Source organism: Lontra canadensis, unplaced genomic scaffold (genome assembly GCF_010015895.1).
Source record: "Lontra canadensis isolate GAN:19392208 unplaced genomic scaffold, GSC_riverotter_1.0 scaffold19, whole genome shotgun sequence".
In the NCBI taxonomy this organism is placed as follows: domain Eukaryota; kingdom Metazoa; phylum Chordata; class Mammalia; order Carnivora; family Mustelidae; genus Lontra; species Lontra canadensis.
In genome coordinates this window covers 14,799,553-14,819,050 of record NW_022631013.1, presented here as the reverse complement: position 1 = coordinate 14,819,050, position 19,498 = coordinate 14,799,553, and the positions used below count along the sequence as shown (strand labels likewise).

General features: G+C 47.4%; 1 protein-coding gene and 1 pseudogene across 1 annotated transcript in view; one reads left to right on the top strand and one right to left on the bottom strand.

Moving 5' to 3' along the window:
* GABBR2 (gamma-aminobutyric acid type B receptor subunit 2) overlaps positions 1–19,498 on the top strand; it is a 336,043-nt gene that overhangs the window by 217,690 nt on the left and 98,855 nt on the right. The window lies entirely within an intron of this gene.
* LOC116869437 lies at positions 2,317–2,707 on the bottom strand (annotated as a pseudogene).

Genomic DNA, 19,498 nt, shown 5'->3' with positions numbered 1-19,498 from the left:
TGAGCTGGGACCCAGACCTACAGTCTTTATTTTAATAGCTGTGTTTGATTTTAATGTGTACAATAAAACTATAACTAGCACTTGAGGTAACAAGACGGGGTTTCTTTTTTGGGGTTTGTAAGAGGCAGGTATTTAGTAAAGAAAAACACAGATGGTACACAGAGGCTGCCAAAGTCACTAAGGTGATACACGTATCATGGGGGTTTCTTACTGCTTTGGCTTTACCTGGGAAGGCACTTTGGTCGTCTTCTTCAAAGGTGAAAAAATGAATCACAAAAGAGTAGGAGAGAGAGCGAAACCAACAGCAGAACAGTGGTCATCTTGGACGGCCCGTCTAGTCATCAAAGCAACAAATACTACTGTACTTTTACACTTGAGATTTTTGGAGGAGGATTAATAGCCTTTTTGTTTCATGCCTTTTCACCACAGGCTGTGTGTTCTTCATTAAAAATAAATAAATAAATAAATAAAAACCAAAAAAACAGCGGTGTTTGGCCAAGGGGATGGGTGTCCATTAAACAGACAAGAGCCAGGCTGCTTTGGGTCTGCCTATGACGGCTATTGGAACTTGGCCCTGGGGCCCAGGCAGCACCCTGGGGAAATCCCTGCCCTCGTCCTGGTTGTGCCATCATCTTGACTCCTAGTACTTGGTTAGCTTTACATGGAGCCTTCTCCTGCCCCCTCCTTGAGGGAGTTCTCAGTTGCCAGCTCACAGTCTGACCTCTACTGGAGTCTCCATGGTCATAATCTCATGGGCAGTGAGCAAATATGTCAGAGATTTTTATCACTGCCTGTCCCCCACTTCCTTGACATTTCCTCAAGGCTTTATACATAGTAGACATACAGGAAAGACTAGTTAGCTGGTTGGATGGGTGAGTGGATGGGTGGAGGGGTGGGCGGGCAGTAGACAGTTGGAAGGTTGCGTGGATGGGTGAAGGGATGGATGGGTATGTGGGTAGGTGGATGGATACAGGAATGGATGATAGAGAGAGAGGTATATACAAGGATAGGTGGATGGATGAAGGGGTGAGTATGTGGGTGGATGGATGGATAGAGAGATGGCAGGTGGGTAGAATGGGCAGGTCAGTGGTCACACAAAGATGAATGAGCAGGTGAGTCGGTGGGTAGATAGGTGGGTAAGAAGGAAAGAGTGGGTGATCAGCAGGCCCAGAAGAGGTAATTGCAATTCGTATGTGTTGGCTTCATTCTAATCAAAATACATTTTCTCAGGGAGGATCTACAGAGGCGACGGCCCTGGTGTCTTGACTTCTCTTCCGTCCAAGTCCTGACCTTTAGAAAGTGTTTGCTGCATTTTCTGATGGGAGACCCCATCTTGTTGTCTGATTCATGGAAATACAGGTTTCATTTCATGCTATTATTTTCCACTCACACTTCACCTATTCAGGAATCGGGCTTCATTAAAATCTGTCCTCTCCCTGGTTCCTCTTTGAGGAAGTTCCTTGTTAGGGCATTTCTGCTGTGAAATGTATCACACCAACTGATGGGAGAGCCAGCCTGAATGCTAAAGACTGTTATTAGCAGATTTAGCCTAGAGATGTTTCAGAGTTGTCAGTTCTGATGTTCATAGGATTATATTTTCAAACATCATCACGCATCCTCTATGACAGACTTGATTACTGTGATGAACTAGTTTTCTTCCTTTAAGAAATGTTCCGGTTGCAAAAATGATTCTGAAAGCATTGGTGAAACATGCCAGGCAAAACTGAAGTGACACTGTCTCATTTGGGTGGCTCGTTTACCTTCCTGGGAGAGGCAGCCCAGTGTGGCAGAAAGAGCACTGAACATGGAGTCTGCAGACCTAGGTTAGCTTGCTGTCCTCTCTGTCTTAGTAGTGGTGACCTTGGGGAAGTCTCTAATCTTTGCATTCTCTGCTGCAGAATGAGACCAGTGACCAAGAGCCCCTTGCCGGGTTGCTCTGGAGATGAATTAAGGAAGGTGTGTTACAAAGTCTGAAATGCAGTGTGGGATTGAGGGGTCCCCAGGAGAGGAAGAAAGCAAGCCATAACTCACTTATATAATCTTATTGGTTTATTTATTTTGGTTCCCCAGTTTTATTCTAGAACATACTAAATATTCCTGATAAATGAATTTTTTTAAAGATCTTTATTTATTTGAGAGAGAGAGAGAACGAGAGCACCAGCAGTGGGGAAAGGCAGAGCAAGACGGAGAAGCAGGCTCCCCACTGAGCAAGGAACCTCACGTGAGGCTCAACCCCAGGACCCTGAAATCAAGACCTGAGCCAGAGGCAGATGCTTAACCAACTGAGCCACCCAGGTGTCCCCAGATAAATGAATTTTAATCTTCGTCGTCCTCCTCCTCATCCTAGTTAATCTGGAAATAACAAAGTTCTCTTTGCTATTCGCCACTCCACACAACCAATCACACAGATTCTTCTTCTTCAGATGTTTTTGGTGAGATATTTCAAATCCTTTTTGGAAAAAGTCACCTCAGAAGTTACAGTAATCTTGCTGTCACTCCTTTCAATGGCTAGAACCCCTCCACCAAGATTCCCAGGTTTGCCATTCACTTGAATTCTCTTTTTGAAGAAATGGCTCAAATTGGGCTGCAGCCATGATTCCATCTTCTACCGGGGTTGGGGGTGGGGGAAGGAGGGGTCAGAGGTCAACTTCAAAATGTGCTTCTGTTTTTTGCCCCCCTTCACTCCAACCTTTTTCATGAGCGTCATGGTAGCGGCTTGTATCATTTTGTTATTATTATTATTTTTATTTTTTTGCTTAAACAAGAGGAGAAATCATATATATAGTGAAAAATTTAACAGTATGTCCAATTTAACTGTATAACCCCTTCTAGGATGTGGGATTTTTAATATCAGTGATGGCACCATGGCGTAAAAACCTGGCATCACCACCAGGAAGTGGGTGTTTCCCTTTGCTCGTTCATTCCTTCTGTAAATATTTCCTACCACTGACCGTGGGAGAGGCATGGGGAAGGGGTGATACAGACACAGTGCTGAGCAAGGCCAATGTGGTCCTTGGGCCCAGGGGGAGACAGATCGTAAGCAGCTACTCATCTGAATAACTATTTGAATATAGATTGTGGAAAGTGCTCTGAGGAAAGCCACAGGGTATCTTAAGAACTTAGAAATAGAGGCCTGACCAAGGCTGGGGATCAGAAAGACTTCTCTGGGAAAAGAAAAGAAAAGAAGAAAAAAGACAAGACTTCCCTGAGATGCCTTTGAGTTCAGAGTGAAGAATGAATCAGAGCTAACTAGGCAAAGAGGGTCAGAAGGGCATTCCTGGAAAAGGCAAGAGCAAATGCAAAGGCCCTGGGGTGAGAGGAGGTGTGGTACCTTTGAGAAAGCAAAAGAAATCCAGTGTGGCTGGAACAGAGTGGGACAGGATGAGCCTGGGGAGTGGGTCAGAGGGATTGGGTGGAAGCCAGATCACGTTGCACCTATGGGTGCAACCAGTGGGACCAGTGGGACCCTGTGGAAAGGTGTCCGGCACGGGAGTGAACTGATTGCTGTTTTCAAGAAGGTTCCCCTGGCTGCAGTGGAAAGAACAGATTAGAAAGAAGCGCGAGCACCTGCAGAACACTGGTACAAACCTATAGTGAGCGGGGAGGGAGAGAAGCAGGTGGAGTCAAGGCATATTTCAGGAGGAAAAAATGCCAATCATTATAGAAAGGAGGGGGTGATCAAGGATGTCCTTCCAATGCAGTTACTTCTCATTTTGAATGACTCTCATTTTGAATGACTCTTAAGTTACGTCCACTGTAAATATTATGACAGTAAATGATAGAAATGCATCTGTAGACTCTACAGTATTCCGCCCAGTGTAAATCTGGATAATCTGAAATTTTTCATGATGGTTTCATGATGGTCCAGGGAGACTGGGTGTTGCAGTTACCCTTCCCGATCCTGCAGAAAAATATTCCATGCATGCAGAGATCAGGACCCCAAAGGTGTGCTTGGTAAAAACCAAGAACGCAAGTGGGCAGGACACATCAGATCTGAGCCTTTAGGTACTCACAGTTCGTGGGGAAGCAGACATAATGTAAGCGGCCAGAACCCACTTCGGTCTGTCTACAAATGAGGTTACACCACTGCCAGGGAAACCTCCCTGGTGAGTTGCTCCTACCTGCTGAACAGCGTGACCTCAAGTCCCAGCACTGCCCACCATTCCTCCAGTCTTCCCCCTGTGTCCCTGGGGGCATCTCAGTGTCTTCACAAATTGTTCCTTGCTTGGCCCAGTGCCACAGCTCCTTGGCGACATCCAGTGCCTGCAAGCCACTTGTGGAGGCCTCTCACCACATTATTGCCAGATCTTTGTTCCTCAGGGCCCCCACGGGCCGTCATGGCCTCAGTCTTCACTGGGGAGGAAGGCCGCTCTGCCCCTTGCTCAGCGGGGCTCCGTGCTATGTGGGAGCTGACTTGTCTCGGCTGGTTAGAGCCACCTATGCGCATGTCTTCCCGGCTTCCTGTTCTGTGATGTCACATTAGTACTGTGAAATTGGCCGTGACCGGAGTATTTACACCACAGTAATCCTTGAACGCTACACATCAGGACTTCTCCACCTCTCCATCAGAGAGCTTGTGGGTGAGCATTTCCCAGCACACCACCAACTAGGCCGAGAGCTCAGCGGCGGTGTCCTAAGTCCCACAAGTTTCCCTGTGAACAAAGCCCTCTAGCTTCCTACAGGGTTCAATCCCTGTGGGCAGACTTGGAGACAGCCACCACATGGTCCTCTCAGCTCCCATTCCCTACATAACACACCCAAGTACCAGTACGTTAAACATCTCACAGTCTGGGGACTGTGGCCCCTACAAGCATTCGACAGGGGTGGGCTCTGAGTCCTGGCTTTGAATCACAGTAGGGACCCCTGTAATTACATAGCTGCGTGTTAGAGGAGACTGGATATACTTTGGTGTTGGGGTTTTTTTTTTTTTAATTTTCTTTTATTTATTTATTTTTATTTTTTAATTAACATATAATGTATTATTAGCCCCAGGGGTACAGGTCTGTGAATCACCAGGCTTACACACTTCACAGCACTCACCATAGCACATACCCTCCCCAATGTCGATAACCCCACCACCCTCTCCCTCCCCCCTCCCCCCAGCAACCCTCAGTTTGTTTTGTGAGAGTAAGAGTCTCTTATGGTTTGTCTCCCCCATCTTGTTTGATTTTTTCCTTCCCTACCCCCCAAACCCCACACGTTACCTCTCAAATTCTTCATATCAGAGAGATCATATAATTGTCTTTCTCTGATTGACATATTTCGCCCAGCATAATACCCTCTAGTTCCATCCACGTCGTTGCAAATGGCAAGATTTAATTTCTTTTGATGACTGCGTGGTTTTTGTTTTTAAAGATTTTATTTATCTATTTCGTGAGAGAGAGAGAGAGAGAGAGAGAGCATGCACAGGCACCAGTTGGGGGAGGGGCAGAGGGAGAAGGCAAGAGAGAGAATCCTGAGCAGACTCCATACAGAGCGTGGAGTCCTATGCGGGGCTCGACCTCATGACCCCGAGATCATGACCTGAGCCAATACCAAGAGCGGAACGCTCAACCGACTGAGCCACCCAGGCGCCCTTGTACTTTGGAGAGACACCAAGAGGAATATTCCAAGGTTCTAGGGGGTCACAGTAGAGAGAATCACTCCCTGCTGGAAATAGCCTGGGACCATTAGGAGCAGCGGCATTCGTTCCTTCAGTGATCAACTCACTCATAGCAGGCCCTGTGTTCATGGGATTACAGGAGAGAGTAAGGCATATTTACTCTACACCTGCACTGCTCAGTGGGATCACCCCTAGCCTCATTCAAGAGCATTGACGATGTGGCAGGTGCAGAAGTAAAACACACCAATTTCAAAGACCTAGTACGCCCCAAAATGTAAAGTATCTCATTAATAATTTTTATATTGATTACCATTGAAATGATATTATTATGGATACATTGGGTTAAAAAGTTTATCATTGACATTAATTCTGTGCATTTCTTTTTTACTTTTTAAATATGGTTGCTGGGTTATTTAAAATGACATGTGTGGTTCATGTCTATTGATCACCATGGTTTCACCTTGGAAGTTGCTCCTGGCCCAGTGGTACAGACTTCCAGTAAAGTCCGTTGGGCTGGACCTCAAAAGACAGAAAAGGTTTGGGAAATCAGAGACAGTGGGAGCAGGGAGGAGAATGTTTTATAGAAATAAGCATTCGGACCCTGCCCTCTAAGAGGAGTAGGACATCAGTTTTAACAGCCATTAGAAATAGTTGTTACAGAGAACTATCTAATGACACAGAAAATTGTTTGTAATATATTGTTTAGTGAAAAGGGGGCAGATTGCAAAGATTTTTATGGCAAATCCTCACTTTTGATAGCATATGTTTAAATACATAAAGACCAGAAGAATGTACTCCAAAGTGTCAGCTGTGGTGTGTCTGGGTAGAATTCTTTCTCTTTGCTTATTTTTCCTTTCCAAATTTTCTACAGTGGATATATATTACTTTAGGTCTCATTTTGTTTTTGTTTTGTTTTGTTTTTTTAAAGAAAGACTTAAAAAACATATTAACTTTAAAAGACCTGACTTTATTCCAGTCTTGGCCCTTACTAGCCAAGGGACTTTGACTAATAAGCTCTTGGACTCACTTTTCCCGTCTGAACAATAGGATATACGAAGACTTGGCTCACAGGGTTGTCATGAGGACTAAGGGACACATGCATATCTGGCACGGTTCCTGGCACCTGTAGGCTCTCAGCCATTATTAATACTCTTCTCCTTTCTGTCCCCTTCTATCTTAGATGGACCCTGATTCTCACTTAGAAGTGAACGGAGCAGGGAAGGGAGAAAAAATGAAAGTAAACCTCAGAGGCCTCGAACACGTCTTGCTCTCCTGTGAGCCTCAATTTTCTGAGCCTGGAGGAACTCCTTTGTCCTCAATGCCAAACTCTAGCGGGTTGGGTCCCCACTAGTTGGGGTCCAGTTAACGGAGGGCCTGTTATGTCATTTCATCTGAGTATGCAGGAAAAAAACGCAAAGGGTATTGCCTACCAGAGGCTATAGGCCAGCCAGAAAAATTCCTGAGGTCTGAGACCTTAGGGTACATACAGTGAATGACTTGTGACAGGTCAGCTCTAGACTGTGGCTCTAGTAGACCCTTAGTGTGATAACATGAAGAAAGAAGAATTTTGTATATGCTTCTCCATGTATGATCTACATACATAATACATGGGCACGGGTGTTTTTACAAGCCCACAGTATGTGATGAAACAGTGACCCAGATTCTCCCTCAGGCACACAGCATCTTTAGTAGGCCCTACGTAGTGGTAGTTAATCCAGAGAACCACTGTCAATTCCCCTTCAGCAATCTGGCAGGGTCCCTGGGTGTGTACGGGCTCCAGACTACTTTCTGAAATGTACCAGAAAAATTCCCTGTTCATCCTCAAATCGAGTAATTCTTTCAACTGGCTTATAGGGAGCTGCCTCAGTAATCTGAGTTTAATGACCTTAGCCACTGGACAGCTGTCTTAGGAATTAAAGTCTCTTGTGAACAGAGTATTCTGAGGTTCTAAACTCCCACGTAAGGGAAACATGTCCCATTTCCCCACAGCAAGGACTGTGGAGATGCACAGCTTGGTGTATTCTCCTGGGGCGCATTCTCCTCAGCCCAGCTTGTGTGAGGAGTAGTGACCGTCACAAGAAGTGGGATTTATCATGTGGCTCCCCCAAGGGACAGTCGTGGGCCTCAGCTGGGGCTGAGCTCCGTGCCTCGGTTCACCTGGAGGATGATGAGGATGTTGGCTGGCACGGTCAGAGCAGGGGCTCACCGATCTCCGACGCCTCTTGTGACTCTGAAGTAATGAAAGAGAAAAGTTTTTCAAGATGGGAACCAATATTTACTAAGCACCCAAAGTACAGAGTTTCCTGGGCACAAGCCCTGCCTGTGGAGCACACGTGCTTAGTACCATTTTATGGAGAGGAACCCAGTTCAGGAGGCCTTGCAGCATGCCCAGGCTCACAGGCTGGGAGGTGACAACTGTGCCGAGGCTCATGAGGTAGGAAGTGACAACTGTGTCCAGGTTCACAAGCTGGGAAGTGACAATTGTGTCCAAGTTCACAACATGGGAAGTGATGACTGTGTCCAGGCTCACAAGGTGAGAAGTGAAAACTGTGCCCAGGCTCACGAGGTGGGAAGTGACAGGTGTGCCCAGGTTCACAACGTGGGAAGTGATGACTGTTCCCAGGCTCATGCAATGGGAAGTGACAACTGTGCCCAGGTTCACAAGCTGGGAAGTGACAACTGTGTCCAAGTTCACAACATGGGAAGTGATGACTGTGTCCAGGCTCACGAGGTGGGAAGTGACAGCTGTGCCCAGGTTCACAACGTGGGAAGTAACGACTATTCCCAGGCTCATGCGATGGGAAGTGACAACTATGCCCAGGTTCACAAGGTAGGAAGTGACAACTGTGCCCAGGTTCACAAGGTAGGAAGTGACAACTGTGTCCAGGTTCACAACAGGGGAAGTGAAGACTGTGTCTAGGCTCACGAGGTAAGAAGTGACGACTGTTCAGGCTCACGAGGTGCAAACTGACAGCTGTGTCCAGGTTCACAACGTGGGAAGTGACGACTGTTCCCAGGCTCATGCGATGGGAAGTGACAACTGTGCCCAGGTTCACAAGGTGGGAAGTGACAACTGTCCCCCGGTTCACGAGGTGGGAAGTGACAGCTGTGCCCAGGGAAGGGCAGAGTCCTGATTTCGGGCCCGACATCAACCACCTCTAATGCCCATGTTCATTTTACACTCTTGTCTACTCCCCGACCACTCTCGGTGGAATCCTTTGGAACCTCAGTTTGCACTGTCACACCAGCCATGTTGCCACAGAAAAATCTATACAGGTATCATCTCCACTCCTCTCTTCACCTGCTGAGCTCTGCTGACTCTGTGAACTCCTGAGTGTCTCCTCTCTCCTCTCTCTCCTCTGCCCCTCATCTCTTCTGGGTCTCACATCTACACTCACCAGATTATTATTCCTAAATAATCTCTGACCATGTTATTCCTTATTAATAGCCTTCCATGGCTCCGTACTGCCTACAGGATAGAGCCTGCCATCTTGGGAGCTCACCACCAGCCATCACTGTGTACAGGCTATTTCCTCTCGGGCTGCTGTTCACACAGAAGGGATATTAGCTACTCTCCCACACAACTCACATTTTCAACCTTCACAGCTGTGCTTATGGGCTGTTGTGGGTTTTTGTTGTTGTTGTTGTTGTTGTTTTTACTATCATCTTCTCAACCATGCCTTTATTCAACAAGTAAGTTTTGAGAACTTACTATGGGCCAAGCACCATAGTGGAAGCCAGGAATACAGCATGAACCAAACAAACAGAAGTCCTTTCCTTCAAAGGGTTTACAGCCCAGTGCAAAGAGAGAGTCAATGATGGGCATATTAAGTAAGTAAATTATGTAGTATGTGAGAAGGCAGCAGTGCTATTGAAGAAGAAAAAAAGAAAGAAATGTGCAGGAAGGGAAGGAGAATTGGAAATGGCGCCAGTGGAGAGGGAGCAGGGAGAAGTTTTAAACAGCACGGCCAGAGGAGACCTAACTGCGAAGGTGGTGCATGAGAAAAGACTTGAAGAAGGGGTGAGAAGGTCTGTGTTATGACTAGGGGAGAAGTGATCCAGGCCGGGGGACAGCCAGCGTGAAAGGCTCGGTTTCACGAGGTCTCCACAGTGTCTCCAGCACTTGGGGTTAGGGGAAGCTTCTACTTCCAGCCAAGATGGAGGAGTAACAGGGACTGGCTTTACACTCTTGCCTTAAGCAACTAAAAAACCAGTCAAATCATGGGAAACAACAGTTTTCCAACCCTGGACTACAGACAGCAGAAGAGAATGACCCCTCAGGGAAGGGACACAAAGAACATGAGCCTTAGGATTGCCCAGACACAGCCCCGCAGTCCACCAAGTTGACAACGTGAATTGAGACAGTTGAAATTTTGAATCAAGAGAGACCAAGGAGGCTAGAATTTGCAGGCAGAATAGCGGAGGGAAGAGAGACAGGGCAGGAGACAGCTCCAAGGGGCCGCCTCAGGTCTTCAGCTGCGGACTCGTCAGCATGTGCTGATGTAGTGAGGTAACCACCTGAGACCAGGGAAAGCACCAGCAGAAAGCAACATGCAGAGGGATCCTCAGAGCTCAGGCAAGGCCAGGAATCATTTGCGTTCACATCAGCCAGGGTGAAAAATTTCAGCAAGGGAGATACTCGGGAGGCTGTTGTCCCAGTAGTCAACCCTAGACTAAAGGTGGCTCTGGGCCCACCCAAGAAAGCCTAGAAACAAAGCTCGAAGGGGTCAAACTCATTTCAAGTAACTTAATCATGCCTCAGACAAAGCTTAAACATATTTATAGGACTATTCCAAAATATCTAGCACCCAGGGTGGGTCTGATAGCTCATCAAAAAAAACCGAGCAGGCAAAGAAGCTGGAGTGTGGGAAGTGCAAGGAGGCCAGTGTAGCTGGGATGGTGTCAGTGAAGGGAGACACCATCAGAGAAATCAGAGGCCAGATTTCACGGGTCCCGGCAAGCCCTGCACAGTCTTTGGCTAACTCAGTATTCAGGAGAAGATGCTTTCTTTCTTACCTCCCTTACCAGACCAAAGGGTGCCCCTGGTTTTTTTCTAAACTCGCTGGGGACCATGGAGTGATTGCCGTACCTTATCAGGGTAGCCTTGAGCACACTTCTGCCACTACCAGCCTTCCCACTGTCCTCCCATGAGGATCGGCTCAATGCAGAAGCAGGAAGAAGGGAGAGTATGGGGGCGGGGGGAAGAAAAGTACTGAAAAAAGGGTATTTCCCATTTGGGATGAGAAAGGGCCAGGGGACCTGCTTCAGTCCTGCCTTCCAGTCTGAGACTCTGCCCCTGAAAGATGTGTGACTTTGGAAAATCTTCATAACCACCATGACTTCTTTGCTTGTTTGATGAAAATTAATAATGGCGTGCCACCTACTTCTAAAAGGAGTTTGAAGCAGCTTTCAGTAACAGGCTTATGTACAGCGAGGCCACTGACACAGAAGTCAAAAATCTAAAATCATACAATGTGAAGATGAAATACATTCTGAAAACCTAGGCTGGTATAGTGGACTTAACGATGAGTTTAAATGAATTCGCTGCCAAGTGATAAAGAGAACTGGACCTCATTTTCTCCATCTATAAAATGGGACTAATGCTCTCCAGCCAGCCTGCCCCAGAGAGTCGCTATGAGGATCACCAAGGCTGTCTAAACGGGAATGTGTCTTTAGGACACTTCCGGTGCAAGTAATAGAAAACCGTCCTTACCCAAAGATAACAGTGAAGTCCAGGACGAGGCCTCTCCATCTCTCCATCGCTGGGACTGCTTCCTCCTGTGCCAGCTCCACGCTCAGCCTCTGCACAGTTACTTCCGGATCCCACTGTCACTCCACCGAGTCCAGCAAAAGAGGGAGCTCATTTTCCCCATTAGTTCCAACAGAATCCCTGAAAGTCAATCTCCTTAGCTTTGATTGGCTGGTTTGGGTCACGTGCACTTGCCTAAACCAATCACTATTGCCAGAGGACCGCACTGATTGGCTTAGTTTGAGTCATGTGACTCTTGACTTTCTTTATGCATGTGATTCACACATAGAGAAAGTTTCATAGAACTTGAAGGTAGAGTGAGGCCGGAGGAATCTCAGAGGTAGCATTTCTCTTTTCTCTGCCTCTCTTCCAACAGCTCCATTCTCTCCCCTTCTCTGTGCCCTAGGAAGCCGTTCCCATGGACAGCATTACCCAGGGTCCCTTGTGCTCAGCTTCTGGTTGGCTTTAGCCAGTGGGGAGTACAGGCAAGGGATTGGAGGCCAAGAGGAGAGAGAGGTCAGGGTGCAGCCCTCAGCCTGCCTTTGGTGCTGTATCTCTTGAAATAAATATGCCCTTCCTCCAAGGCTACTCCTCCTCTGTGTCTCCCACTCCTGTGAAGCTCTGAGGACATGATTTCTTCCCTAGCTCCTCTGCTCTGAGTTATATAACAGCTCCTGCCGTTACTAGTCTGTGGGCACAACACTGTCTTTTGGCTGCCCTCATGATCTGTTCCCCCACGCTGTGGTAGTCCTTAATTAAGGGTCTTCCTTTGAACCATCCAGGGTGAATTCTCTTGCTTCCTGTGACCCCCGTATTTGTTATCTGTTGCTTCATAGCAAATTATCCCAAAGTGTAGTAGCTGCAAGCAACAGTAAAGATTTATTATCTCATGGAGTTTCTGTGGGTCAGGAATTCAGGGGTGACTTAGCTGCAAGATTCTGGCTTAGGGGCTTTAATATTTGTAATTGCAGGCAAGATGGGACTACAGTCATCCTAGGGCCTCTTGGGGTAGAAGACTTCTTTCCAAGGTGGCTCACGAACATGGCTGGCAAATTAATGGCAGCTGTTGGCAGAAGGACTTGGGCCCTCACCAAGTGGACCTCTCTCCATAGGGCTGCTTGGATGTCCTTATCACATGGTGGCCAGCTTCCACCAGCATCGGTGATCCAAAAGAAAGCAAGCCTGGAGCGTCAGTGTCTTTGTGTGGCCTAGCTTTGGAAGTCACTCTCTGCCATTTCTGTAATAGCCTACTGGTTACAGACAGCAGCCCTGTTCAGTGTGGGAGGGGACTGTACAGGTTGTCAGTATCTGTAGGTGAGAATCACTGGGGCCATCTTAGAGAGTGGCTCTCATAGCCCCTGACCAACATCATCTCTAAATTAAAATCAGGTACTATGATCATTCAAAGGGGGACCAGCTGGTGAGCAAGAAATGTCCACTGCACAATGTTTGACGGCCATACACCAGATGCCAGTCCTATCAATACAGGGACTTCACTAGCTGGACCCATACGTTGGGCAGGGGTCTTAGAAGAGCCCCTGTGGTTGGGAATAAAGACCCTCTCAAGCCCAGGCCAGAGGTGGGAGGGAGGAGACAACCCATCTTAAGCAAAAAGGTTCTTCGATTTATCTCTCCGAGCTTCAGCGGGTCTCACTCCAGCCCTGAAAACAGCCTCAGACACCCACTGCGTTTGTTCCTGGTCCAAGCCCTGCATTTCTCAGCCATCATTCTGATTTCTGCTGCTAGAAGGAGCCTCCTGACCCTCCTCAGCCTGAGGCTGCCTCAGTAGGTGGGACTGCCAACACTGCCCTTCCCTTCCTTTCTGGTTTTCTCCCTGCTGACTCCTGTCTCTATCCTTCCCAGGAGAATTAGTGGAAGATTTTTTTAACTGATGGAAGGTTTTTAGACTTAGCCCATGAAGCCAACTTGAATAGTCCCCAGTCCCCATATGGAGCCATCTGGGTTTCAAATGGGGGAGCCGAGCCAAGAGGGAGAACGGGTTCTCAATCAGGCACGCCAGGGACACCTTGCTGCCAGCCCAGCCCGCTGTTTACAAGGTGAGACTGGTGACTCATCGGGCCCGAGAGCTGAGGGCCACTGGGGCTGGGAGAAGCCTGGGAGACTGTCACATCAGTACTCCTTGCCTTTGGCCTGCCTCATACGTATGCCCTCATGCGTGTACACACTTGGACATATCCATGCTTTGGCAGATGAAAACTCACCCAGACTGTTGTACAGATGGAGAAACCAAGACACAGTCAAGATTGAGAGAGCTTCCTGCCCAACCCTAGCCTCGATGCGTAACCTGATGTCAGCCATTGGGAGCTTGGAAAGGTTCTCAGGAAGCCCCATCTCTCAGTTTAGGGATGACCAAAACCAACCTCAAGATTTCTTCACATTCCCGCGGGCTTGCACTCTCACGGTCCTGCTTGTGCTGAATTCATTCAGAATTTGGACCATTCCAGATCCCTGAGGGTTTTTTTTTTTTTTTTCCCTCAGCTCTGGGCCCCATGGATCCATGCCTGGAATGCAGACCCCTCCTCCATTATGACAGTCACACAAAACAAAAACGAACAGACCTGAAAGCCATCCCCTTTTATAAGGACTTGCGAGGGGTTCCAGGGAATATTTGGGGGTTAGGGGGAGGGGGTTTGTACTGTAGAATGTCATTTGAATGACTTCAAGTTGGACCTTATTCCTGATCTAGTTCATGCTCTGCCACTCCACCCTCCCGCCCCCTGTCTTAGGGACCACTTTCCCTGCGGTGGTCTCACTAGGCCTCCCACCCCGCTTGGCCCTCCTTCTCTGCAGAGGATAGCTCCTTCCTCTTCTCCCTTCTTCTTACCTTCCACCCAGGAGACTAATCAAGGTTCCTTCCTACACCAAGATCATTTCCTCTTAGGAGAAATTCTGGACCCAGCTTTCAGAGAATACAAACTTGATCTCCTTACACACTAGGAGACTGCCATCCAAAGGATGAGGGGGCCCCGAGCTGGAGGCCAGGTGGCCCACCTCCCAGCACAGGGCCCTTCCTGAACCCCCTGTCCCTGAGCTCCACAGCCCTGCCCATTTTTCCTGTACCATTCCTCTGCTGGGCACCTTTCTCTGGCTTTCCCTGGTCACCCTGCAGCCGAGCCCTCTGGCCTCAGGTGCACCTGGACTGCTGTGGTACCGGCTGCTTTGTTTGAGCCCTGCCCCCCCAAGCTGCCCCCCTCCCCAGGCCAGCCTGCAGCCCACCCTGGCTTGAAGTGAAGATTCCAACAGATTGCAAATTGCCTGTCTCAGACTTTCAGGTCGGCCGGTCAGCAATTTGGTTTTCCTGGTGGAGACTAACCTATTTAACAAAAATAGAACCTACAGTAAAGCAAAATTAAATATTTCTAAGCATTGCTGGCATCTGCAATTGACCAGGAAACTCGAAGAGGGGTTGGGGATAGGGGCAAAAATCCTGGAGGAGGGTCTCATGGTGTATGGCTTTAGGGAGACAGAGCCCAGCTGGCCACCCCGGAAGCTGGGCAAAGACCCCACTCACTGATCAGGGCAGGTCCCCGCTGCTGACTGGGCAAGTAAGACGTGGACCATCTGTCTGACAAACCAGAAAGCCATTCTTCCCTTCTCTGCCTTCCACAGCCTTCACACTGGACAACTCTAAACCCTATGGGTTCCACCTCGTTCCCATCTTGGGAATTATGGACTCTTCTCCAGCCATGTCCTCCTATCTCACTTGTATTCCACAATTGCTTCCAACTGGCTTCCTTGCACCCAGTCTCCCCCTTGTGCCTATCCATTTTCCACAAGCACCAGAGCAGCTTTTTTTTTTCTTCAGCTTTATTGAGGCATGCTTAATAAATATGATTTATATCTATTTATGGGGTACTCTTTGATGATTTGATATACTGTGACATGATCACAAGCATCAAGCTAATTAACGTAGCCATCATAGCCATCCCCTACAGTTTCCATTCTTTCTCTTTCTTGCTTTCTTTCTCTATAGTGAGAACCCTTAAGATTTACCCTCTTAGCACTTTGCAAGTTTACAGCATATTATTACTACCTGCAGTCCCCATGCTGTCCATTAGCCTCCCCAGAACTTATTCATTCTGTGTAACTGAAAGTAGGTACCCTTTGACCATCATCTCCCCATTTCTCCCTCCCTCCAGCTCCCAGCGATCACCATTCTACTCTCTGCTTCTAGGAGTCTGACTGCTGTAGATTCTACACATAAGTGATACCATGCAGTATTTGTCTTTCTGTGTCCTTCTTATTTCATGTAGCATAATGTCCTCCAGGTCCATCCGTGTTGTCACAATTGACAGAATTTCCTTCCTTTTAAAGAAGATGTTGGACGTGTTACCTCTTGGTTTATAATAACCCTTCTATGGCCCCCGTTTACAACATGAGGTCCAAAGCTCTCCCTGATACGGTTCTTGCCTTCCTTCCTTCCATTAACCTCCCCTACCACTTTCATATCCCCACCAGCCGCCTTGCCCTTCCTTCTGGTCCTTCACAGAGCCAAGCTCTCTCTTGCCTCCAGGCCTTTGCATATGCTTTTCCCTCCACCTGGAACATTCCTCTCTCATCCTCTTTGCCTGCCTAACTGACACTCACTCCTTCCTGTCCCCTCCAAGCCCTTCCTTGAGAGAGTGCCCTTCCTTTCATCCTCATACCTCTGTATCCACCCTCTCCTACCAACTATCACACTGCCTTGTAACTACTTTTTTTTTTTTTTTGCTGTTCACCTTCCTCAGCCTGGGAGTTTCTCGAAGACTAGGACTTTGGCTTAATCATTGAGTTTCCCCAGGGTCTCGCAAGGGCATGCTGTGTCCCAGAGTAACCACTCAACAAACACAGCATACCTGTCTCCTCACTTTCTTTCTTTTTTTTTTTAAGATTTTATTTATTTATTTGACAGAGGGAGATCACAAATAGGCAGAGAAGAGAGAGAGGGGGAAGCAGGCTCCCCACTGAGCAGAGAGCCTGATGCGGGACTCGACCCCAGGACCCTGAGATCATGACCTGAGCCGAAGGCAGACGCTTAACCCACTGAGCCACCCAGGCACCCCTGTCTTCTCACTTTCTATGAGGAAACTGAGGCCCAGACAGAGGAAGGAGCATAACTAGGGGCACACAGGTGTTTGTGACAAGACTAGAACTAGAGCCCTGAACCTCACACTCTAAGCCCAGAACCCCTTCTGGCTTAATTGCATAGAAACAGTCTCAGCCAACATCATTCACCTCCTGGGGACACAGACCCCAGCACCAACATCTTGCAGTGTTTTCTGGATCCCTCAACCTGTGATCACCTTTGGGTCTTCATGATAACCAGCTTGTCTGCCTTTGCCTCTTCAGTCTCTCTTGGTCCAGAGCAGAGTAGAGCAGGCAGTTTGGGGAACTGAGATAATAGATAGGCAACCCGCACCAGCCCCTTCTCTCCAGCTCTTCCCGCTCTGATAGGAAGTCCCTTTCCCCGTTCCTGAGAAGAGAACCACCCCTTGGTATGGGTAAAAACTAAGCTTTTCCTCCTCACATTTTTTACTCTGGAAGCCCAAGGGGACTGACTTGGCCACCAGTGTGCTGGAGCCGGATCCTATTGGCTCCCAAGAGAGCCAAGAGCTACTTGTTAAATGATGCAGAATCGATGAGCCAGGTGTGAAATGGTAGATAGCTGGAAGTCTGCTTGGTGCGAGTATTTACACTGTAGAAATCCCCATACAAATCAGGGCTTCCTACCCTGCCCCCACCAAGAGCCTATTGTTAAACATTAATCAACACATCCCTGACTAGATCCCTCCCCTCCACCAAGGCTACTGAGGTCTCACTCTGATCCCCTGCAAAGAGCTCATTCTCCCATCAGTGACTGGTTCTTCCATAAGGAGGCAGGAGAGCATGTGGTTAGAGGCATAAGCTTGAAGTCCTTCTTGTCTGGAATGAATCCCGGTGCTGACCACTGGTCACAGGACCCCAGGCAAATATCTTCTCGCACTGCCTCCTGTTTCCTCATCTGTAAAACAGAGATAATGATAACCCACAGTGCACCGCCTTGGGGTTGCTGTTGAGAATTGATTCATGAAAAACAACTCCCGAGAAAAAAAAATCTCAGATAATGTACACAAATGTTTCAACAGAGCTAAAAATAACATGAAGAGTGTTATCTCTGTGCCTTCTGCAGTAGGAAACTGGAGAAGAGAGTCCAGAAAGAATTCATCCCAGGTACCCTTCCTAGAAAACGGCAGAACACAGCCTCCATCTGTGTCTTCAGACCCCTTGCTTGTGGCTTTTCCCCTTCCTCTAAGTGGAGGGGAGATGTACTTATATTTGCATGGATCTCTGGCTCTTACTCATGAAAACTCGAAGCTGTCAGTAAAAATTAATCTATTCCAAGAGAGAGTATTATTTTGTTGGTGATGATGTTGCTATTTTTGCCTGTAAAAAATATGCCTTCTTACAACATCTTTTCAAAAAAAGTTTTTAATCAAGTTTTCCTCTTAGGAAAATAATACATATTCATTATAGGATATTGGAAAATATCCAAAAGTCAAAAGAAGAAAAAGCCATAATCACACAACCTAATAACCAACAGCATTAACATTTTTATTTGGTGGGAGTGATTTTTGCATCATTGTGCATGTACTGTAAATATAATTTTTACTTTACTTACACTGGCTGCTGTAACAAAGATGTCTCAGAATCTTAGAGGATCAACGCAGTAAAACCTGATGTTTCTCATATGAGTCCAAAGTGGATATTTCTGGTTGGTGGAAATTCTTTCCACGTGATGATTCATGGACCCAGGCTCTTCCATCTCGGGTCCCCTTTGATTCTAGGGCCTCAGAGTTCACTGAAAGATGCTTTGAATCTAGTTGACAGATGGGGGGAAGTGAAGGAGCGTGAAGGGTCTTGTGGGAGGTTTTCATGGCCAGATCTGGCATATCATATGCCACTTCTCCCCACATTTCTTTGTCTGGAACTGCCACATGGCCACAGCTAATTGTAAAGGTGGTTAGAAAATGCAGTTTAACCATGTGCCCAAGAGGAAAAGGAACTGGATTTGGTGAACAGCTAACCAGTGTCTGGAACAGTCAGAAATCACTTTTTCCAATCTTTTGTAATTTTTATAATAAAATGATCAAGGGTGTAGAACTTAGATCAAGTCACCCCTTGGTTAAAATCCTTCGGTCGCTCTCCTTGCATTCGGAGTTAGAGTCAGCATCCTTGATACAGCCTGTAAGGTTCCACATGACCTCGCACATGTCCACCTTGCCGATCACATCTCATGCTCATCTCCTCCTCGATGACCTCTTTCAGCTTCGCTGGGATCTTTCAGCTCCTCTGGTTTCCCAATCTCTCTTTGACTTGGGAACTTTGCACATACAATCTCTCTTCCCAGGACCATCTCTCCCATACTCTTAGCTAACTCCTTCTGATCTCGGTGGAAATGCCACCTCCCCAGAAAAGCCCTCCTTGGCCCACAGTCTGTCTACATTAAGTTCATGTTGTAGTTCTCAATCACAGCTCCCTATTCTTCTCCTTCGTGTCACTTACTGTAGTGATCACTTATTGTGTGTGTATTAAGTGATTGTAGTATCACTTATTGTAGTTTGTAATTATATATTTATTGGTATATTTACTGTTTAATGCAGCCATTAAATACTGCATTAAACAGTAAACATGGAGACTACACACTCCATGCAATTTAGAACCATGTTGACTTTGCTCACCCTTTATCTGGTACCTGCCCTGCACGTGCCCAACCCTTGTTAGCTGCCCCTCAGTGCTGGTTGGTTGAAAACTTGTATCATAATATTGTATCACGTGTCTATCTGTTTATGTGGCTGTTGCCTTATATCGTGGACATTTCGTTCATGTCTGATACTTTGCTATTCTAAACGAGCTTGATTCTTGTATTGTGACTGGACGGAAAGAGGAGTTGGTCCCACCCCTCTTGGCCCCTCTACCCCGCCATCTTCTCATCGTCTCTCTCCCCTCCATTGCACCTAGCCCTACCTTAGGCCACCACTCACTCTGTGGCTGATGACCACTGGAACCCTTTGGGCCATCTGATCACAGTCCCTCAGAAGGATGCCCCTCCATTTACTACACACCAGCAGAAGGGTGGTTTTGGGGCTTGCCACACCTCCCATCCTTCC